Source organism: Podarcis melisellensis (assembly GCF_964234715.1).
Source record: "Podarcis melisellensis genome assembly, chromosome: Z".
Taxonomy (NCBI): domain Eukaryota; kingdom Metazoa; phylum Chordata; class Lepidosauria; order Squamata; family Lacertidae; genus Podarcis; species Podarcis melisellensis.
Genome location: NC_138547.1, coordinates 32,011,211 through 32,029,964, shown reverse-complemented (window position 1 = coordinate 32,029,964; position 18,754 = coordinate 32,011,211). Strand labels below are relative to the sequence as shown.

At 46.9% G+C, this 18,754-nt stretch overlaps 1 protein-coding gene across 1 annotated transcript in view; it reads left to right on the top strand.

Annotated features, from left to right (window-relative positions):
* The first annotated feature begins 2,454 nt into the window (after positions 1–2,454).
* MID2 (midline 2) overlaps positions 2,455–18,754 on the top strand; it is a 204,949-nt gene continuing 188,649 nt past the window's right edge. Inside the window, exon 1 of the mRNA XM_081897400.1 lies at positions 2,455–2,861. The gene's annotated coding sequence lies outside the window, so the exon portion shown is untranslated. The remainder of the gene's footprint in view (positions 2,862–18,754) is intronic.

Sequence of the window (18,754 nt, the reverse complement as noted above, 5' to 3'; positions counted from 1 at the left end):
CCCTTCTTGCCGAGTGCTTTACAATATATTTGCCCAAGCAGCCATTTCCTGATCAGTAATGCAGAGAAGCCATGGAACATTTTCATCTGCCCGAGCTGCAACAAAACATCTCTCTCCTGTATCGGTCTCTGCAGCCACAGCAGGCACTGAAACTTCCCAACGGTTTGACCTTGACTCCCCCCCCTCCAGGTGCACTCATCCATTGCCTCTCAAGACAGATGGATGCCAACAATGCAGCCTGCACACACTGCTGTCAGGTGAAATGGCATATGCATCACTATTTTATGGTATTATACTGATTCACTGTCTTTGTTCATTAGCTTAATGATTTGCTGTATACCAGCTTGGTTGTTTTTTTAAAATAAGGACTGCTGCCCCTACTCGCCAGCATTGCATACCCCTCTGTCCTTTCCCCTAGGTAAAGGTAAAGGGACCCCTGGCCATTAGGTCCAGTCGTGGCCGACTCTGGGGTTGCGGTGCTCATCTCACTTTATTGGCCGAGGGAGCTGGTGTACAGCTTCCGGGTTATGTGGCCAGCATGACTAAGCCGCTTCTGGCGAACCAGAGCAGTGCACGGAAACGCTGGAGCGGTACCTATTTATCTACTTGCGCTTTGACGTGCTTTCGAACTGCTAGGTTGGCAGGAGCAGGGACCGAGCAACAGGAGCTCACCCCGTCGCGGGGATTCGAACCGCCAACCTTCTGATCCTCTGACCAAATCCTCCCCCTTTAAGCCTCACCTACCCCCTTGTCTATCCCACCACAGCCACCCTGAGCCCCTCCCCTTCCTGCATGCATGTTTAATAGAGGGGTAGATGCAGAGGGATTCTACATAGTGGCTTACTAAATTGCTGTGGGAAGGGCCTCACCCGCCATTGAACTTTGTTGCAGGCCTGTTTAATGGGTTGGGGTGGGTGGGGAAGCACTTCACAACACCTCCTTATCTTATTAAGCAGTTCTCCTGGGCCTGCCTGCTGTTTCTCACGCTGACACACAGCGTGAAGGCACTACAGTGGTACCTCTGGTTGCGAACGGGATCCATTCTGGAACCTCCTGAGCAGAACGCAACCCGCGTCTGCGTGTGTCACAATTTGCCGCTTCTGCGCATGCACGTGGTGTCATTTTGAGCATCTGCGCATGCGCTAGCGGTGAAACCTGGAAGTAACCCTTTCTGGTACTTCCTGGTCGCCACAGCACACAACCTGAAAACACTCAACCTGAAGCAAATGCAACACAACACAAGGTATGACTGCATATATTTTTAAGCATGTAGGTAGAGCAGCATATAAATATTTTTAAATAAATAAAAAAAGTCTCCAATGGGACTTAATGCCCTAGCAAGAGTGTTTAGGATTGGAAGTCAACAGAACGATCCCATAAATGTCTGCTCAGAAATCCATTGAGTAGAGAATTGCAGCCTTAGTTTAAGAACTGTACAAAATTTACGGCCACAGCTGTTGATACTGGTCACTCTGGTCATCTCATATTCACTTGAGCCCATAGGCAGAAGTTGCAGATTATTGTGCCTTTTCCATTTCATGGTATTTCGGCCCAATTGAAGGCAATACTTTGTTGGACCTGGATAGCCGATGTTGAGAATCGGTGTGCTGCAGTACTGGACTGGTACCTGGGAGACAAGTGTTCAAATCCCCACTTGGCCAGGAAGCACACTGGGTGACTTTGGGGCTGTTGTAGGCTACATGAACACCATACAGTTGTACCTTGGAAGTCGAACGGAATCCATTCCAGAAGTTCATTCCGACTTCCAAAACGTTTGGAAACCAAAGTGCAGCTTCTGATTGGCTGCAGGAAGCTCCTGCAGCCAATCGGAAGCCGCAGAAGCCCCTTTGGACGTTTGAGTTCCAAAGAATGTTCGCAAACCGGAACACTCACTTCCGGGTTTGCGGCGTTCGGGAGCCAAAACATCCGAGTACCAAGGTGTTCGGGATCCAAGGTACGGCTGTATATATAAACTAGTTAACCTTTCGTAGAGCCACAATTCCCAGTAGACAGTTCCCAGGATTCGTAGGGGAAGTCATGTGCTTTACATGTATGGTGTGTTCACAGCCAGAGTCTCTCTACCTCACAGGGCTGTTGTGAGAACAGAATGTAGAGGAGAACTATGTAGGCCACCTTGAGCTGTTTGGAAGAAAGGTGGCACATCAATGTAATAACAAGCCCTTCCTGCTTCTGTTGGACAGGACTCCAGTCTAGGAAAGGCTTATGCCACAATTCATCTGGCATAAGGTGGTGAATCTTGCTTGTCTCTAAAAGGTGCCACGAGACCTGTTTTATGTGTAATTATGAAAGGGGGCCGCTTCCTCCGCCAGGTCATGCTACCGATTATGCGACGCGAGTTTGATTTAGGATTTGACGCCGCCGCTTCTGCCGCGACGAAGGGCTCCCGGTCCGCTGATTCTCTTCCTCCTCCTCCTCCTCCTGCGGTCTCCCGAAGGCCCTCTAGCGACGGCTGCCGTCCTCAGAGCCAGCACGTGGAGGGCGGCCCCTCAGCCGGCTCCCCTGCTGCCATTGTCCGTCGGCCGGTGCGCGCTTGGAAGTGGACGGTCTCTGCGTCTCGCCTTCGCTCGGCGGGGACGCTCCGGCCAAGAGGAGGGAACAGCGGGCAGGAGGAGGAGTGCGCGGCTGTGGCTCCGGCTTCCTTCCTGCCCTCCCTTTCTCCTCCCATCGGCCGGGCCAGCCTCGCCTCCCTCCCTCTCTCCCTATCTTCCCGCACACGCTCCCCGACCGGCAGCTCCGCGCTCTCTGCGCCGGCTCCTCCTCCTCCTCCTCTCCGCGCTTCCAGCAAGATGACAGCCGGGCGGCAGCAGCGGCGGTGGCGCGGAGATTCCTCGCACCGGCTGGTAAGTAGAAAGGACGCCGCCGCCGAAGGAACGAGACCTGGACGGGCGGGCGGTGGTCGCCGCCCCGACGAGAGGGCTCGCGCAGCGCGGCGCAAAGGAGGTGGCCTTTGCGCTCTGGCGATCGCCCCAAGAGGAGAGCGGAGGGCGTGCGGGGTGGTGGTGGTGGGGAGGCTGGGCGTCGCGGACTGGCGGGCCCACTCCAGAGATGGGAGAGAGGTGTTGAACCTCTTGTGCAGGCAAGGAGGGGTTAACTGAGGGGGGCATAACCAAGAGCGGAGGAAGTAGGTTTCCTTCAGGCGGGCGGGGAAAAGGATCGGCTCCCACGGGTTTGTGAGTACTTGGATTTGGCTTGGGAGAAGCGGAGGGAAGGAAGGGGTTAACAACCGGTCTGCAGGAATGGCTAGTAGGGCGGCGCGCGCGCGGGGCGGGGGGGGGAGGGTGTCAGTTTTAGGTTGCACTGTTTGAAAGGTAGAGAAGTGCGTATTTTGGAGCGTGGATGTGCTGCTTTGTGATGTGTAAGGATGTGAGCGTGAAGTGGCCTTGCATATACCTGCGCCCCCGCCTTTTGGCAGAGGGGCAACCCTCTCCCGGCCCCCTCCCGCCCCCGCTTCAGAATTTTCCTCAGTATTTTGCAGAGTTGAGTTTTCTGCCAAAGAGCTGAGATGGCGGTAAGGTGGCCCCTTCCTTTGCCACCCCGCCAATCCCTTTTGGCACTGCAGACTTCGGAACACTTGTGCCTACGCACTTCTGACATGGTGGCAGGTGTGTGTCCCCAGCCATGGCCCTGCTGACCCTGAGCTCCCCTCTCCTGGCTGTGGTTCCACATCTGAATGCTTCTGGCTCTCTTCCAGGTGCACATCTGACTCTTGGGAGCGCAGCAATATTGTGGGTGGTTTGCCAGGGGGGATTAATGGAGCTGCCAGCAGAGCCGAACGGGAGGGCAGGTGCACCGCCAGGTAACACCAGTTGAAACAAGTTTTCTCTCCCAGGTGCTAGCCTGAGACACTGAAGTTGGAAGGGGTGGTGGACCAACCACGCCATCCACTGGTTGGTCTGCTTCAGCTCTTACCACCCTTGGCTAGCGGGCTGCCCCTGTAGAGGAAAGACAGCATCCTTGGGTTCTTTCTCTGCTTTTTCCATCCTGAGTAGACTATGTGTTTGCAGCATCCTTCTTCTGCCTTCCCCACTTCAGATCTAATCCTGTCCTCTTTCATTTGCAAGTTCCCAGTTGCGTCACTGAAGCAAGGTCCACGGTGTCTAAGATTCTTGTTCTCCTGGTTTGGGTAGCAAACTGAACTGCAGCTTAACTAAATTCTGCAGTTTTGGGCAATGTGAAATTTTCAGGTTGGGCTGAAGTTTAGACAGCCGGTTCTTTTTCTGCTTTGGCACTGCATTTTCTGTCTGGACAGAGGAAAGCACGGTGGATGTGTGAGGCTGTCGTGGAGGACTTTGGAAGAATCAATTTCTGGGTCTGTGGCTTGATGTCAATTGAGAAGATTTAAGCTGTCGCCTTCTAGGGATTTTGCTTGCACTAACGGTGCCAATGGCTTCGGCACATATCATGTTTTCTGTGGGCTAAAGACAGAAACTTGATATGGTGCAGAATATTCAGGGTTTAACCTAAGAGCTGGAAATCTCCGAAGCTATCAGGTTTACTTAGGCTTGAAACAAAATATTTACCTGTGATGTGTTTCACTCCACATTTTATATTAGTATTTAGTGACAGACATCTCTGATATTGTTTGGAGCTCAGATGCTGTGGGCTGTTGGATTATTTAGATTCAGCAAGCTTGGAGAGAGGTTTGCATGTTAGAGCTTCTGTCTGCTACTCAGTGGCCTTACCTGACCCCAGCAGGTAAAGAGAGGGAGTTGCAGTGTGCTACCCCCCCCCCAATCCCTCTTGCCTTTGTATAATTTGCCATTGTCTTCCCTGAACACATCTTTACATCAGCAACTTTGGAATTGGCAGTCTTCAGTGGATGGTGACTTAACTTGGACTTCACAGTCCAAAATAGCAGCTGCGGCTTGTAAGGAGCTGGATATCGTACAGATTTCTGCGAGCCTCAAACTGCTTTGCATTCCTCAAGAGTGCAGTGTCCAGAGAGTAGCTGGTGCTGAGCATTTGAACTTTGATCCAGAGCCTAACAAGAATCCTTTCATCATCATCTTAACTCCCCACCCACTGCAACATTGCTGACCCAAAAGCATTTTTTGAGTTGAATCTTCACAAACTGCAGCATTCACTAGGAGTCTTGTTGAAGTTCAAGGGTGATTTCGCAATTATTTTGACTGATCGGAACCAGAATGCAAGCTGTGCTGTTGTGATGTACAAGAGATATAGGCTAGTGTGTGTCCAGCGCTTTGCTCTGTGGCTGCCTTTACAGAAAGCCTTTATGATGGCAGGTGGAGTCTTAAAGTGGCCCTGGGGAAGATGATGAACAACTTTAAAGTGGTGTGTCTGTATGATTAGCCTCTGCCAACCTGAGTCTTCCAGATGTTTTCGACTGTAGCTCTCCGCCAGCCGTTACTGTGGTGAATTGTAGACCGATATATCTGGAGGACACCAGACTGACAAGGGCTGTGTTAGATTTACTGTTAGATTTTTCATGTTGCCTTTTCTTATCATTTCTGAAACCTGAACAGAACAGAGCTGGAGAAAGGTTGCCATTCTGTCGGCTGTGTAAATTCCTAGGCATTCAAGGGGAGATTAGGAAGAAATCATTGTGCGGAAATTAGCAAAGACCAGTGTACTTCCAGAAAATTATCTCTGTAACTCCGGCAGCAAGTGGAGTCACTCTTTTTCGCAGTGTATCCTGAGATGCTTCCTCTACTTTTCATGAAAGAGTCATGTCTGTGGCAACAGCAAGTTTCTCAGTGAGGGTTTGTGGGATAAGTTGTTTAGCAAACCTGCTTTTAAAAAAATAAAAAAGTTGCTATTGATAAGTATTCTTAGGGACATAGGAAGCTGTTTTATACCGTTAGGTCATTCCAGCTATTGTATTGTCTGAATTGACTGGCAGCAGCTGTATAGGTTTTCAGAATAGAGCTGTTTCCAGTCCTACCTGGACACACCAGAAATGGAATCAGGGACCTCCTACCTGCGAAGCAGGTCCTCTGCCACTGAGTTATGGCCCTTCATTTGCAACATCTCTCTTGGAACAATTCCCTTTGCCAAGTATGATGGAAACCTCCTTGCTTGGCTGACAAGGATGGGCGAGGTGACAGCTGGAAGGGTCTTGTGTGCTACTATTGCACGCCTGTGTCTTGGGACAGAGATGCGTGCTTTCGGAGCTCCTGTGGTTGACCCTTGGCTATTTAAAGACCCGGGACTGTCATGTCAACAGCAGATGGTGTAACACGCCTGTTCTGCCTTGGCAGTTGTGTGCTCCCAGCTTGAGGCAGTTGATTTGCTCAATCAGGCAGGGTTGTAAAGAAACGCTTCTGGTCCCTAGTGGGGCTTTTGGTCAATTTTGATGGGGGAAGACTTGAATTATCCCAGGAAATAAAGTGGAACCTCATGCAGTACTTACAAGCCTGAGGCAAGATTTGCTGACAGTTCCCTCCAGGCTGTGGTTTCCAGGTCCTGGATTTTCCAGGAGAGACTAATGCTCTTGATTGTAAGTGCTTCTGGTTACACTTGAAAAAAATAATAATGGTGTTTTCTGCTGATGCATGTAGAATCTCACCATTTGCTGAAGATCAAGTCCCAAATGAAGCTGTGGAGTGAATTCTGGCTTAGAGGGGTGGGAGTTCCCCAGAGCACCACTTTTTTTTTTGGGTGAAGAATATTTAGATTTTCAGGCAAAGCCAAACCTTTCTTCATTTTGGCTTCCCATAACAGCTCCACTCATGGTGCTAATGGCCTTGCATTTGTTGATAGGGGAATGGGGAACCTGTGGTCCTACAGCTGCTGTTGAACACCAGACCCTGCCAGCATGGCTAGTGGCCTGGGATGGTGGGATTTGTAATCCCAAATTTGGGCCTCCAGCTGCTTTTGGACTACCATTCCCATCATCCCTGAAGACTGGTCCTGCTAGCTAGGGATGATGGGAGTTGTAGGCCAAAAACAGATGGAGACCCAAGTTTGGGAAACTCTTATCTAGATAACTACAGTTCCCTCATTCCTGCTGAAGAAGAATCTGTATGGGAACCCAGAGCCATAAAGGCAGCCTCTGGGGCTGGCTGGCTGTTTAAAACCTTCTAGCTTCTCTTGTTGATGCCTTCTTGGGTGTTAGATTCTGAGGATAGTCTTCTTATGGGGGCAGCAGAAGCAAAGAAGCCCACTAGGTTTGAGGTAGAATCAGATATGTTTCAGAATGATTTCAATGCAGATACCACCTTTTTCTTTTCCTTCCCTTTCAGACTTTGGTTGGGGTCACCAAGGCTGGCAGAAGCTGTTGTGATGTAGTGGGGAGGAGGACTGAACTTGGACTGGAGGCACCTGGGATGAAATCCTCGCTCAGGATTGGTGTGCCTACCTGTCAGTCGCCTAATGATGTCAGGTGCAAGGCACTGCTAAAATGGAGACATTTCCACCCCCTTCAGTTTAGCAGGGGTTTCCGTGTAAAACTTCCTGAATAAGTGGATTCTGATGCAAATTTCTTCCTGAGGTTAAACTTCCATTTAAAGTTTTAACTGGAGATGCTCAGGGTTGTACCTGGGACCTTCTGCATGTAAATCTTGTGCTCTACCACTGAGCTGTGGTAGCTTCTCAAAAGTCTTCTTGGAATTGCCTAGTTTAGTGTTGTATTCTGGCAGAAAAATGGCTCAGGCCATGTTCCCCAGCTGAGAAGATATTGTCTCCTGTGCTGATTTTGAAGCCAATAGACATTTGAGCCAGATGGTCTTTCAAGCCCCTTGCAATTCCCTGAATGATAGAGAAGCTTGGGTGTGGACCACATCCCCGCCCTCCCCAATTCCTTGATTTGTAAGCCTGGTTGCAGCATGAGTTAGTGTTTTGTTTTCTTAATTTTTTTTTCTCCTAGAGAGCACTCATACACTTCTGGCTTAATGAGGGCTCTGGCTTATTCTGTTTGAACGAACAGCTCCATTAAGTTGTGCTGATTAATGAGCAGAAAACCCAGTAGGGAAGGCAGAGGTCTGAGCTTCCCGTATGTGTTTATGGCTGTGTCTTGTATGCACAGCACGAAAACATAGCTTGGGAACTTGAAGCCTGCAGATGGGTGGGTGGGAATAGATGCATGTCAATGTGGGGAAAGGAAATCTGGCACTACAATCATCCATAGATGTCAGGGATAAGGTACACTCACCCAGATCTTTTGAAGGCCCCTGTGATGGTTTCTGCCACAATCCTTTCATGGCAGTAAGAAAAGATGTGGGAAAAGGCTGCCCCATGCTGAATTTCTGCACCTTCATTTCCTGGTGAGTGCACTGTGTACACATACTGCTGTGTGCTGGGAGAGGTGTTTGATGTGCAACTACTAATCCTTTCTTAGTGTTACTTGTAAGGGTGCACTGTGAGTTGTGCTTTGTGCACACAGTGAAGGCACGCAACTAGCTTGCTGCAGGCCGGAGTCAGTATAGGCTAGCATTTTCTTTCTGGCTTCTTTCTGGCTTCCAGGCTTTGTGGACGGTTGCGCCCACACAGAAAGGCCAGCGTGGGTGCTACGAACAGCATTTCTCAGTCCTCGGCAGTTGAACGTTGGCTTCTGTTTTTAAATGTGAGTGTTGCAGAGAAAGATTGAATCTTCTCCCCTTTGCTTTATGACGCCAGTTGCATATCTGTGCCTGTCACAGATCTTCACCAGAGCTGTGTGCAGAGACAATAAAACAGTAAGATTTTGCACCCAGAGAATGCAAATCCTCCAGTAAGAAAGATGACCCCTGAGCTCCATGTAAAGGTAAAGGGACCCCTGACCGTTAGGTCCAGTTGCAAATGACTCTGGGGTTGTGTGCTCATCTCATTCTGTAGGCCGAGGGAGCCGGCATTTGCCCTCAGACAGCTTCCGGGTCATGTGGCCAGCATGACTAAGTCGCTTCTGGTGAACCAGAGCAGTGCACGGAAACGCCGTTTACCTTCCTGCTGGAGCGGTACCTATTTATCTGCTTGCACTTTTTGGCGTGCTTTAGAACTGCTAGGTGGGCAGGAGCTGGGACCGAGCAATGGGAGCTCACTCCATCGCGGGGATTCGAACCACAGACCTTCTGTTCGGCAAGCCCTAGACTATAGTGCCACCCATATCCAGTGCTCCATGTAAACTATACAAATTGAGCAAATACGCGTCATTTTGTACTTTGCACAATCCTGGTCATGCAAGAGCTCTGTGTGGCATTGGTGTTCCCTCCCAGCTAACGGAGAACTTAGGATCAAACTATACATTGTATGGAGCACCTGCTTACAACTGTCTATACCTTGCCTAAAAAGCTGCTGCCACACCCCACCACGAACCAGATTGGACTGTGGCACGGGGGAAGGACTAAATAACTCTTTTCTTTCCATACTGTTGAAAATTGCTTCCGGTTTGCTCTTTCCTGAACATTATGCACAGCTTGACCTTTGGTGAGCAATAAGCTCTGCAAACCATTTTTTATATCAAGTTCTGGCAATTTGGTTCCGATTCTGTTCACATGGAGCCTGTCCCTTTTGTACAGACTTGCCTTGTCCCATAATGGCTGCTTACCCTGCTCGGGAGTGGGCAGCAGTTGTGACCTATCACAGGCTTCCCCTCCATCCCTGGGGGGTGAAATTCCTCTTGGTGTGGCCAGCCATTGGACGGCTGGATAGCCCACCCACATCAATATTTGAACTGGCCAATTGGGCAGGCTGGGAGATGGAGCATAGATGGAGGACCAGAGTCAAGGAGTGTTCACTCTGGTCCACCGACTGGGAATGAAAGCCGGCTGCACCTGCATCACTTAGCACAGGTGGCCAAAGATCATAATTGTCCCTAGTATCTAGCAGATCTAAACCTGTTCTCCTGGCATCACTGTCTTGTCTGCGATTTGAGGCTTCTGAGCTCTGCCTGTCCTACTGGCCTTGCATGCAGAACAGGTAGTATTTCTTGACAGTGCTAACATGGAGGCCCTGGATCTTAATATCCTATCCAGCAACTTAATTATTTTACATCCAAGACCACACCATTCATTTTTTACTGATGCTGAAGCTTAGATGGCTTCAAAATCTCCTGAATCCCTGTTACTTACTTTTATGTGCCTTTATTCTAAGGTTTTTTTGGTTTTAGGTTGCATTTTGGTCTTAATGATAGCGATCTTTTCTTTAATACGGTACACAGCTTAAGCGTATTAAGCAGTTTATAAATGCCTTATACATAGTTTAGTCTATACATAGCTTAGTTTAATTAAAAGTATTTATTAACATTTATGTATTTAATGACAGCAGCACGAATACTGTAATTCCCAAAGATGGAAAGGAGGAGAAGTCCCAACAAAGGAAGAATAGCTTTGGAAAAATGTTGGAATACACGGAACTGGCAAGATTAACAGCAAAGATTAGAGACCCAAATGATAAAAACTTCCTTGGGGACTAAGGAACTTTTATTAAGCATTTCAAGTGTTGCTAAAGCGAGATGAAAACGTGAGCAGGACTTGAAATAGGAGCGTTAATTTTTTAAAGATAAATAGGTTTAAATGGATGTGTTGAATAGTGCAGGTGAAATATGTAGCATTCAAGGGTAAATATGGAAAGCGTGGAAGGGAAGGACGGGAAGTCAATTGATAAAATAACTTACGGTTTATGTTAAAATTTGTAGTTTTTTTGTTTTTGTGAAAAATCAATAAATAAGATTTTTTTAAAAAAAAATAATTAAAATAAAATAAAACAAATGAAAGGGAATCATAGATAAATGCACAAAGGATAGGTTTACTGGTGACCACAAGGCAAGATGGTTATTTGCCACCAGAATGGCCAGTTGCTGGGGGACAGCAGAGGGAGAGGACTGTTGTCCTCATGTTCTTCTTGAGGGCTTCCTATCCAAATATATTTTATTGCCTGCTGTGGTAAACGGGATATTGGAACAGAAGGTGGTTTGGTTTGATTTGGCAGGGCTCTTACAATGCTGACTCCTCCCCTTGCGCTGTCTGGATGATGCAAAGATAGACTGCAAGATTTTGCGACGTGAGGGCTGCTGTCTTCTGTGGGGCAGTGGACCGCCCTGCTCAGCATCCTCCCGGTGTGGCTAGGACAGGGGTCCCCAAACTAAGGCCCGCGGGCCAGATAAGGTCCAAGGGACTTGTTTATCCGGCCTGCTGCAACCCCCACCGCCCACTGCCGCCGCCCCCTCTTACCGGTGCTGCGCTGCGCGGCTGCCCACTTCCGGGTCGGAGGAGCACTGGAAATAGCTTGGGCACATGTGCAAGTGTTATTTCCAGTGCACATCCGGGCCGGAGGAGGCCCATGCACACAAACTATTTCCAGTGCTCCTCCGACCCAGAAGTGTGCCGGAAATAGTGTGTGCGCACGTGTATTGGCATGCGCTTCCCCGCCCTCCAGCCCGCTGCACGATCGGTGCTGGAGACACCGGCTTGAGGTGCGGTAAGTTTGCTGACCCCTGGGCTAAGAGAATATAAAGACTAAACCCACAGGCTATTCTGAGTCGGCCATTTGAGTCTGTGGCCACTGGTGGTGGAGAGCTGTTTCTTAGCTTATCCTTGGAGCTTTGTAGGGTCTCTTTGGTCAGAACATAGGGAACTGCCTTATGCATAGCCAGGTCAGTGGTCCATCTAGCTCACTACTGTCTACTGAAGTGCAAAACCCTTTCCAGCTTCTGCACAACCTTCTGGGGGGCCACCTGCCAGTGGTGAGATCAGAGCCAGAGGCAAAAGTGGCACAACGAAAGACGTGAACTTTCAGGATAGCTGAAATAGTGACTCAACCCTTGTATGCCCAATTTATCCCTGCACTCTGCAGGTGAGAGGACCTCCAACAGGTAACCATTCCTCATCGGGCTTTAATTGTTGTGGCATCTGCCTGAGGAAGTCCCTCTGCTTGAAGATTAGATAGGTACCATCTCTCCTGCCTTTCCTTCACCCCGCTGAAGGCCTTCTTCTTTCTCAACGAGCCTTTTAAGTGGAGATCTTTCCCAGTCTTCATCGGCATTGGAATTGTTTTAAAGATGTTTTAAAGTTGTTTCATCACTTGTTTTTTTGCTAGCTTGGGCTGCTTTGGTATGGATTTAATAAGTAAGTAAGTAAGTAAGTAAGTAAGTAAAAGTCAGTAAGTAAGTATGTAAGTAAGTAAATTAATTAATATTCTCAAGCTTTGTAACGTCAGCTAGTTTCTGCATTCATTTGTGCACTCTCCTCAATCTGAGCGACTAAACAGCACCATCAGCATTGAAGGGATAGATAGAAGAACTTGAGGAGCTGCATTCTGTGAGGTTCTTTTTTCTTTCTCTGCATGCTGACTGGCAGTTGGCTTTCCAGGTTTCTGACTGAGGATATACGTAGCCCAACCTGGAAATGCTGGGAACTGAACCTAGGACCTTCTGCAGATAGTCTGCCTCTGAGCTGTGGCTCTTCCCAGTTAGCAGGTAGTCAAAGGGGCCTGGCAGGCGCTCTGCAACAAAAGCTTGCATCTGTTACTTAGAGCCAAACTGAGGTTTTCCAGGCAGCAATCCTAGGAGTGACAATCTGTAGATGGTAAACAGCCAGAGAGATATGGGTGCCCTACCTCTCCTGCCCCCATGCATTTCTCTGGAGGACATTGAAAAGCTACCTGGGGCACCAAAGATAGATTCAGCTTGGCTTGTTATGAAGAACCCCCAAATAGTCAGTCCAAAGGTGGGAAAATCCCAACTATTTAGTTGCTTCAGTATCACAAATCAGAATTGTATGGTTTTTTTAAGGATTCACCCTATTCTTTACGTGGTAGATCATAGAACCATAGAATATGCAGCTGTCCCACACGGCGATTGAACCTGCAACCTTGGTGTTATCAGCACCACCCTCTAACTAACTGAGCTGTGTCATCTCATTTAACTGATTTTAGTATTGTGTTATTACATTCTTGTAACCTGCCCTGGGTTCTTAAGGTGAAGAGCAAGTAGGAAATCTTAACAAATAAATAGCCAATAAAGTTGGCTTTTTTTTCCTTCCCCACCTGCCTAAGGCCAAGCTCTCTTGATATTGTAAAGGATTCTTTCTATTGAAAGATTCAGGCCCCAGATTCTGCGTATTGCTGCTCGGTTATTTATTTATTAACAATATTATTTTATGCCGCCTTATATGCATGACCGAAATACAAAGGCCAATCACAAAATAAAGCAACGAAATGGTTAACACACCAAGCAGAACGCTTTGGAATACAGTATAGAGAAAGCTGCATTAAAAAAACCATTTTCCAGAGGTGTTTTTAGAAGTAACTATTGTTGCAAGCCACTGCAACCTACTTTATTGACTGTAAGAGAATGATTCGGTCAAGCCTAAAATAAGTGTGTGTCGTGGTGGTGGTGGTGATGGGACCCTGCAGGCACAAGCTAAGGCCTCTATGGGCACATATGTGCCTGCAGGCACTCCATTGGTGATCAAGATTATGGGGAAAACTGATCACAGATGTTGTGAAGCAGTAGAGGGATGCTCAAGGCAGTAGCATTAGTGAGACACAGATTCATGGAATTGTAGAGTTGGAAGGGACCCTGAGGGTCATCTAGTCCAACCCCCTGCCATGCAGGAATCTCAACTAAAGCATCCGTGACAGATGGCCATCCTTGATGGCTTGGCTTGATTTACAGAGCTCTCCCTGCAGACCTCAGGAAGGGTCGTTGCTCAGTGGCAGAACATCTGCTTTGCATGCAGAAGGTCCAGGTTCAATCCCTGGCACCTCCAGCTAAGGCTGGGGGAGACCTCTGTCCTGACACCCTGGAGAACTGCTGCTACTCAGTGCAGACAATACTGTGCTAGATGGGCCAGTGGTCTGACACGATGCAAGGCAGACTCCTGTGTTCCAGACCTGCTGCTCTGGACAGATATTACATCTCTTTAGTAGGCATGTCTTTCCCCCTGGAAGTTCTTTTCTGTCCCTTCAGGCATCCTCAGCGATGCAGTCTTCATTGGAGATTGACTGCACCTTATCTCCTTTCATTGCTGCAAAGGATTAAGCATACCTGCCTGGCTCTCATAAGCGTGTGAGCTGTTATAACGAACTGAAATTCATTTTTAATAGCAAAGTTAATCGCAGAGTCCACTCATTGATTCTCTATTTTGCAGCTGTATTAGCTAGGCTGTGCTGCTGCTAATGGTCTAGAAAATCGCCTTTTAATAAAGTCAGGCAGAGGGTGTGTGTTTGGCGGGGTGCGGGGAGAGAGAGAGAGAGAGATCTAACTGTAAAAGTACAAGCCAGGATGGCTAAAATTGGAATGCTTCGGAATCAGCCGTGTAAAAGGATGCTGGCAACAGCCATGCATTGAAGCAAACAGAAGCCGTTCAAAGGCTGTTTACTCACATGCAGGCTTATCACTGAATGACAGCAGCTTCCAGAGAGCTTTCTTTGATACCTTTTGCACTTGCAGCTTTTTGTTTGCACTTTTGGTGCAGAGAACAAGTTTGTACTATGTTGAGTAATTTGAGAGGATAGTGCTTTGTTCGTGTCCTGATATTTGAGGAAGGGAGACAAATTAACTGAGGGCTTTATTTCGCTGTCTCTCCAGATTGAGGAAAGATTGCATGTGCTGATGGTGGAGCTTCTATGTTAAATTAAAATGCAGAGAGGTTCAAAACTTTGACTCTCAGGGTTGGGTGAATTGCCGTTTGCTGTCCTCGAGGTATGTGGTGATTTTCTGTGCAGGCCTTCCTTCCCTCTTTGTCCTATAACTACATTTCCCTGCTTCTGTTTAACGTGCTTTCGAAAGCTTTGCGTAAATCTGGATCTCACACAAATAATCACCTAACGGTTTCACCATGTCCACAAAGCAGAACTCAGCCCTCATCCATTCAAACCGCGCTGCACAGCCATTTATAGGCAGCAAGAATTGTTTTTTTTTGCTTGCCCAGTGTGAGTGGAACAATGGTTATATTTTCGCAGTAAGAAGCTTGTGCTGATGAAAGCCAGCGTGGTGCTAAAAGCAAGAAAAGCCATTCTGGATTAAGCCAGTAAGGAGATACCACAAATACATATATTTGTGATAGGTTTTCGCTGTTTGTACAGTAATATTTCCCTGCATAAACACTTCCCTGTATTTCACCGGGGATGTAAAACCCAACCATTTTATATAATCGCATTAGAACCAATTTAGTGCGGCTGGGATTGCTTCTTGCACTTCACAGGTGAAATTCTGCTGAGGCTGGCAGGAAATGGTCACTTCCCTAGCTTCCAAACCTTACATTTGCTCCCATGGTGTGGACCGTAGTTACAGGATTGTGGTTAGCTAGGCTGGAAGACTTCAGATGGTAGCTGCATTTCCACCTATTGGTACAACACACTTGCTGGCTTATCTGGCATGGGCAGTGTGCTAGTGCAGGCTGCCAATCTCTCCTACTTTGTTCCTGCCTTCATGCAAAGCGGATCAATAAACTAAGAAGTATTTGCTCCAATTACGGCTTAAGCAGAGTTGTGGTTTATTGTTCTCTAAGAAAACATGGTTGCTATCCAACCAGAGGACATGGTTTATAGTTGATTATTTATGTATTTACTTACCTACTTACCGTACTTACTTACTTACTGCAGATAGTGTTTCAGAGTAGACTCATGGAAAGGAAGGGACCTAAATTAGCCATGTCTATTAATTTCCATGGGTCTACTTTGAGCAGAACTAGCGCTAGATACAAACCACATAATAACAACTTTAACAGGTAAAACAACAGTATTGACTAAAAATGCTCATCCTGCAATATTATAAAATACAAGGTTTATATAGCTCTTAATGAAACCTTCTAAGCGGCTGGCATACAACAACATGAAATACTGATTAACAATATTGATAAAATAAAAAACAAATTGACATACGAAGTACCCAGGTATGGATAAAACCAGCAGTTTTGAAGCAAATATATCTAATAAACCTGGGAAGGCTTGCCTAAAGAAAAAGATTTTTAGCAGGTGCTGAAAAGGTACAACCAAAGCATCTGCCTAATATCAATTGGCAGGGAGTTCCAGAGCATAGAGGCTGCCACACTAAGGGATTGATTCATTGCAAGTGTAGAACAAGCATTTCGCTCTTCCATAGTTCCTCAGATCAAATTGGATGATAGGGCATATACCCTTGTGCAAAATAATTGAAACAAAGCGTGTTTTGTATCTTACACGTAATCCTGTGCTCAAAACAAACACAGAAAGTCAGTTGATCATTATGCTGTTGGAAGCCTGCAGCCAACAGAAGGAATGATGCAGTCGCTGCAATATATTGCTGTTCTACGAAAGAGAGTTATTCCGGAGCTGGAAAAGAGGTATTCTCGCGGTACTGGGATATTGCAGCAGGACCTAGCCCCCTGTCACACATCAAAAGTGGGGAAGAAGTTCATGACAGAGCAGCAAATACAGGTACTTGATTGGCCAGGGAATTCCCTGGACGTAAATCCCATTGAGAATTTGTGGGCTATATGCAAAAGTCGCCTCTGTGCTGTAGACTGTACGACTATGGAGAAACTCATTCAGGCGCCGATTCAAGTGTGGTACTGGAATCCGAAAATCAACAGTAACTGTTCGAAACTAGTAGACTCCATGCCAAATCATGTTCAAATGCTGCTTAATAATAGCAGAGGTCATATCCATTAGTAATGTACGTATATGTGAGTTTTGTACAATAAGCTACATTGTTTGTTTCAAGTAATTTGCACAAGGGTGTGAATGGAATAAGGCAGTCCTTCAAGTAAGCTGTTGATGGCTTTTATTGGCTTCCTGATCATGACTTTGGAGAGCAGCAAACCGTGATCCTGGTTCAGATATAATTAATTAATATACCGTTTAATGCCAAAACAGCTTCTGAATGGCTTACAAAACATAAAAAACAATTGCACAATGTTGTTCAAATAAGGAATAATTAAATAATATAACAGTTCCAGGGAACAATAAAACAACCCCATTAAACCATTTACAGTGTAAATATCCATGCTTTTAAAATGCAATGAAACATTAAAACAGCACAGCAATTAAAACAGGAAACTTGGGTCAAGAGATCAAGGGAATGCCGATGTAAACAGGTGCATCTTCAGAAACTGGTGGCATGCCAATATAGTTGGGGCATTTCATATTTCAATGGGCAGTTCATTCTGCAATACTGTTGTCACAGTACTGTCACAGTGCTTCTTGATTTGTTTATCCTGCTTGCAGAAGAGGAGCAAAGTAAGAGTGATCAAGAAGCCTGCATGGGCATGCTGTTTCTCCAGATAAATCATGGTAAGGTAGGCACTCTGGCTTGTCGTGTGAATGCAGCAGCTTGTCACCACACTGAACTGCAATGACTAGAACAACAGAGGGAGTATTGCAGATGAAATCTGAACATTGTTGAGAACTGATGCTATTATTTTCTGGGTCTTTTAAATAATGCATCAGATGCATAACCCTGAAAACTGGTTTTCAGTTCTTCCAATAATATTTTGGTGACCAAGAGCAGCTAATTAGACTGCATTCACAGGCAACTGGAAAGGCTAATAATGGTCCTGAATATTTCTGCAATGGGTTATTCATGGGGCATACTTTACTTTCTGCGCTGCCCACGTTCCTCTTGCATACAGAAATAGATCTCCAGCTCTTTCACTACAAGTGATATGAGAGTTCTTCGCTCCTTGTTGTAGAGCTGTGGTGGGTTGACTTTAATCTCACAGTCTACTTTAAAAATAAATCCATGTGGTCTTCCTGTCTGCATTTTTCACCGGGAGTGCATGTGCAGGATCAGTTAAGGGGTGACAATTCTGTTTTAAGAGATTCTTGCTTAAGAGCATAAGAATTGCCTGGTTGGGTCATGACCATGATGAGGCTTGCTCAGCCTCTATCCTCGAAGGTTTCCAGTTCACCATAATGAGAACTGCTTCCTTTGGGGCAAACCGGAAGTAATTCTACTCTTTACTGCAGAGCTTTCCAAACTTTTCATGTTGGTGACACACTTTTTAGACATGCATCATTTCACGACACAGCAATTCAGTTTTACTAGCAAACCAGACATTAAACTAACCCCTTTCCATTCCTGGGAGGAGCACAAGGAGTGTTCGCATGACACCACTACACACTGCAGCCGACACAAAAGCATGTCGCGACACACAGTTTGGAAAGCGCTGCTTTATGGGACTGGGCATAATAAAAGTTATTGCTGGATATGATGTGTTTATGACTCCCAAAGCTGTACTGCTTGAATGCTAGAAGTATATGATCCTTGATGAAGATTTGGTGGTAGTCATGTGCTTATTTCAATCAAGACTGTTGTATCCTGCTGGAGAATCCTCAATACTGTTCTCTGGACATATTTGGGTGGGGTTTTGAGGTTTTTTTGTTTTGTATAATATTAAGGTAGCTGTCAGGGAACTGCCATCAGTGCCGGAGGGAGAGAGCAAAATCCAGAGGGGTTCCAGAGAGCGTCCCGGGATGGGGAGAGGCAGCCCATCTTCTGGGGAAGAGAATCAGCGTAGCACCAGTGGAGAAGGGGGGCAGATGGGGGAAGTGGCGAGGCGGTCCCATGACTCCTTGCCGGGGACCAGCGGGGAGAGTAGGGGTCCTCCGCTGCCTACTCCCTCCTTGTGCAGAAGGCTTCCGCGCAGAGAGAGTAGGAGGAGACTAGGCGTCAAAGAGCTTCTTTGCTGGAAGAAGTTTAAGAAACGCCCACTGACGGATTCTGCCAGCGACTGAGACAGCCACGGGTGAGTGGCTGTCCGGACAGAAAAGGTTCACTCAGGCAACCCAGCCAGGTGTTTGCACCGGCTTACGTACGAGCAACCCCTAGAATCATTACACTAGCACATTACAAAACCTGCGGTTCTCCAGATGTTGC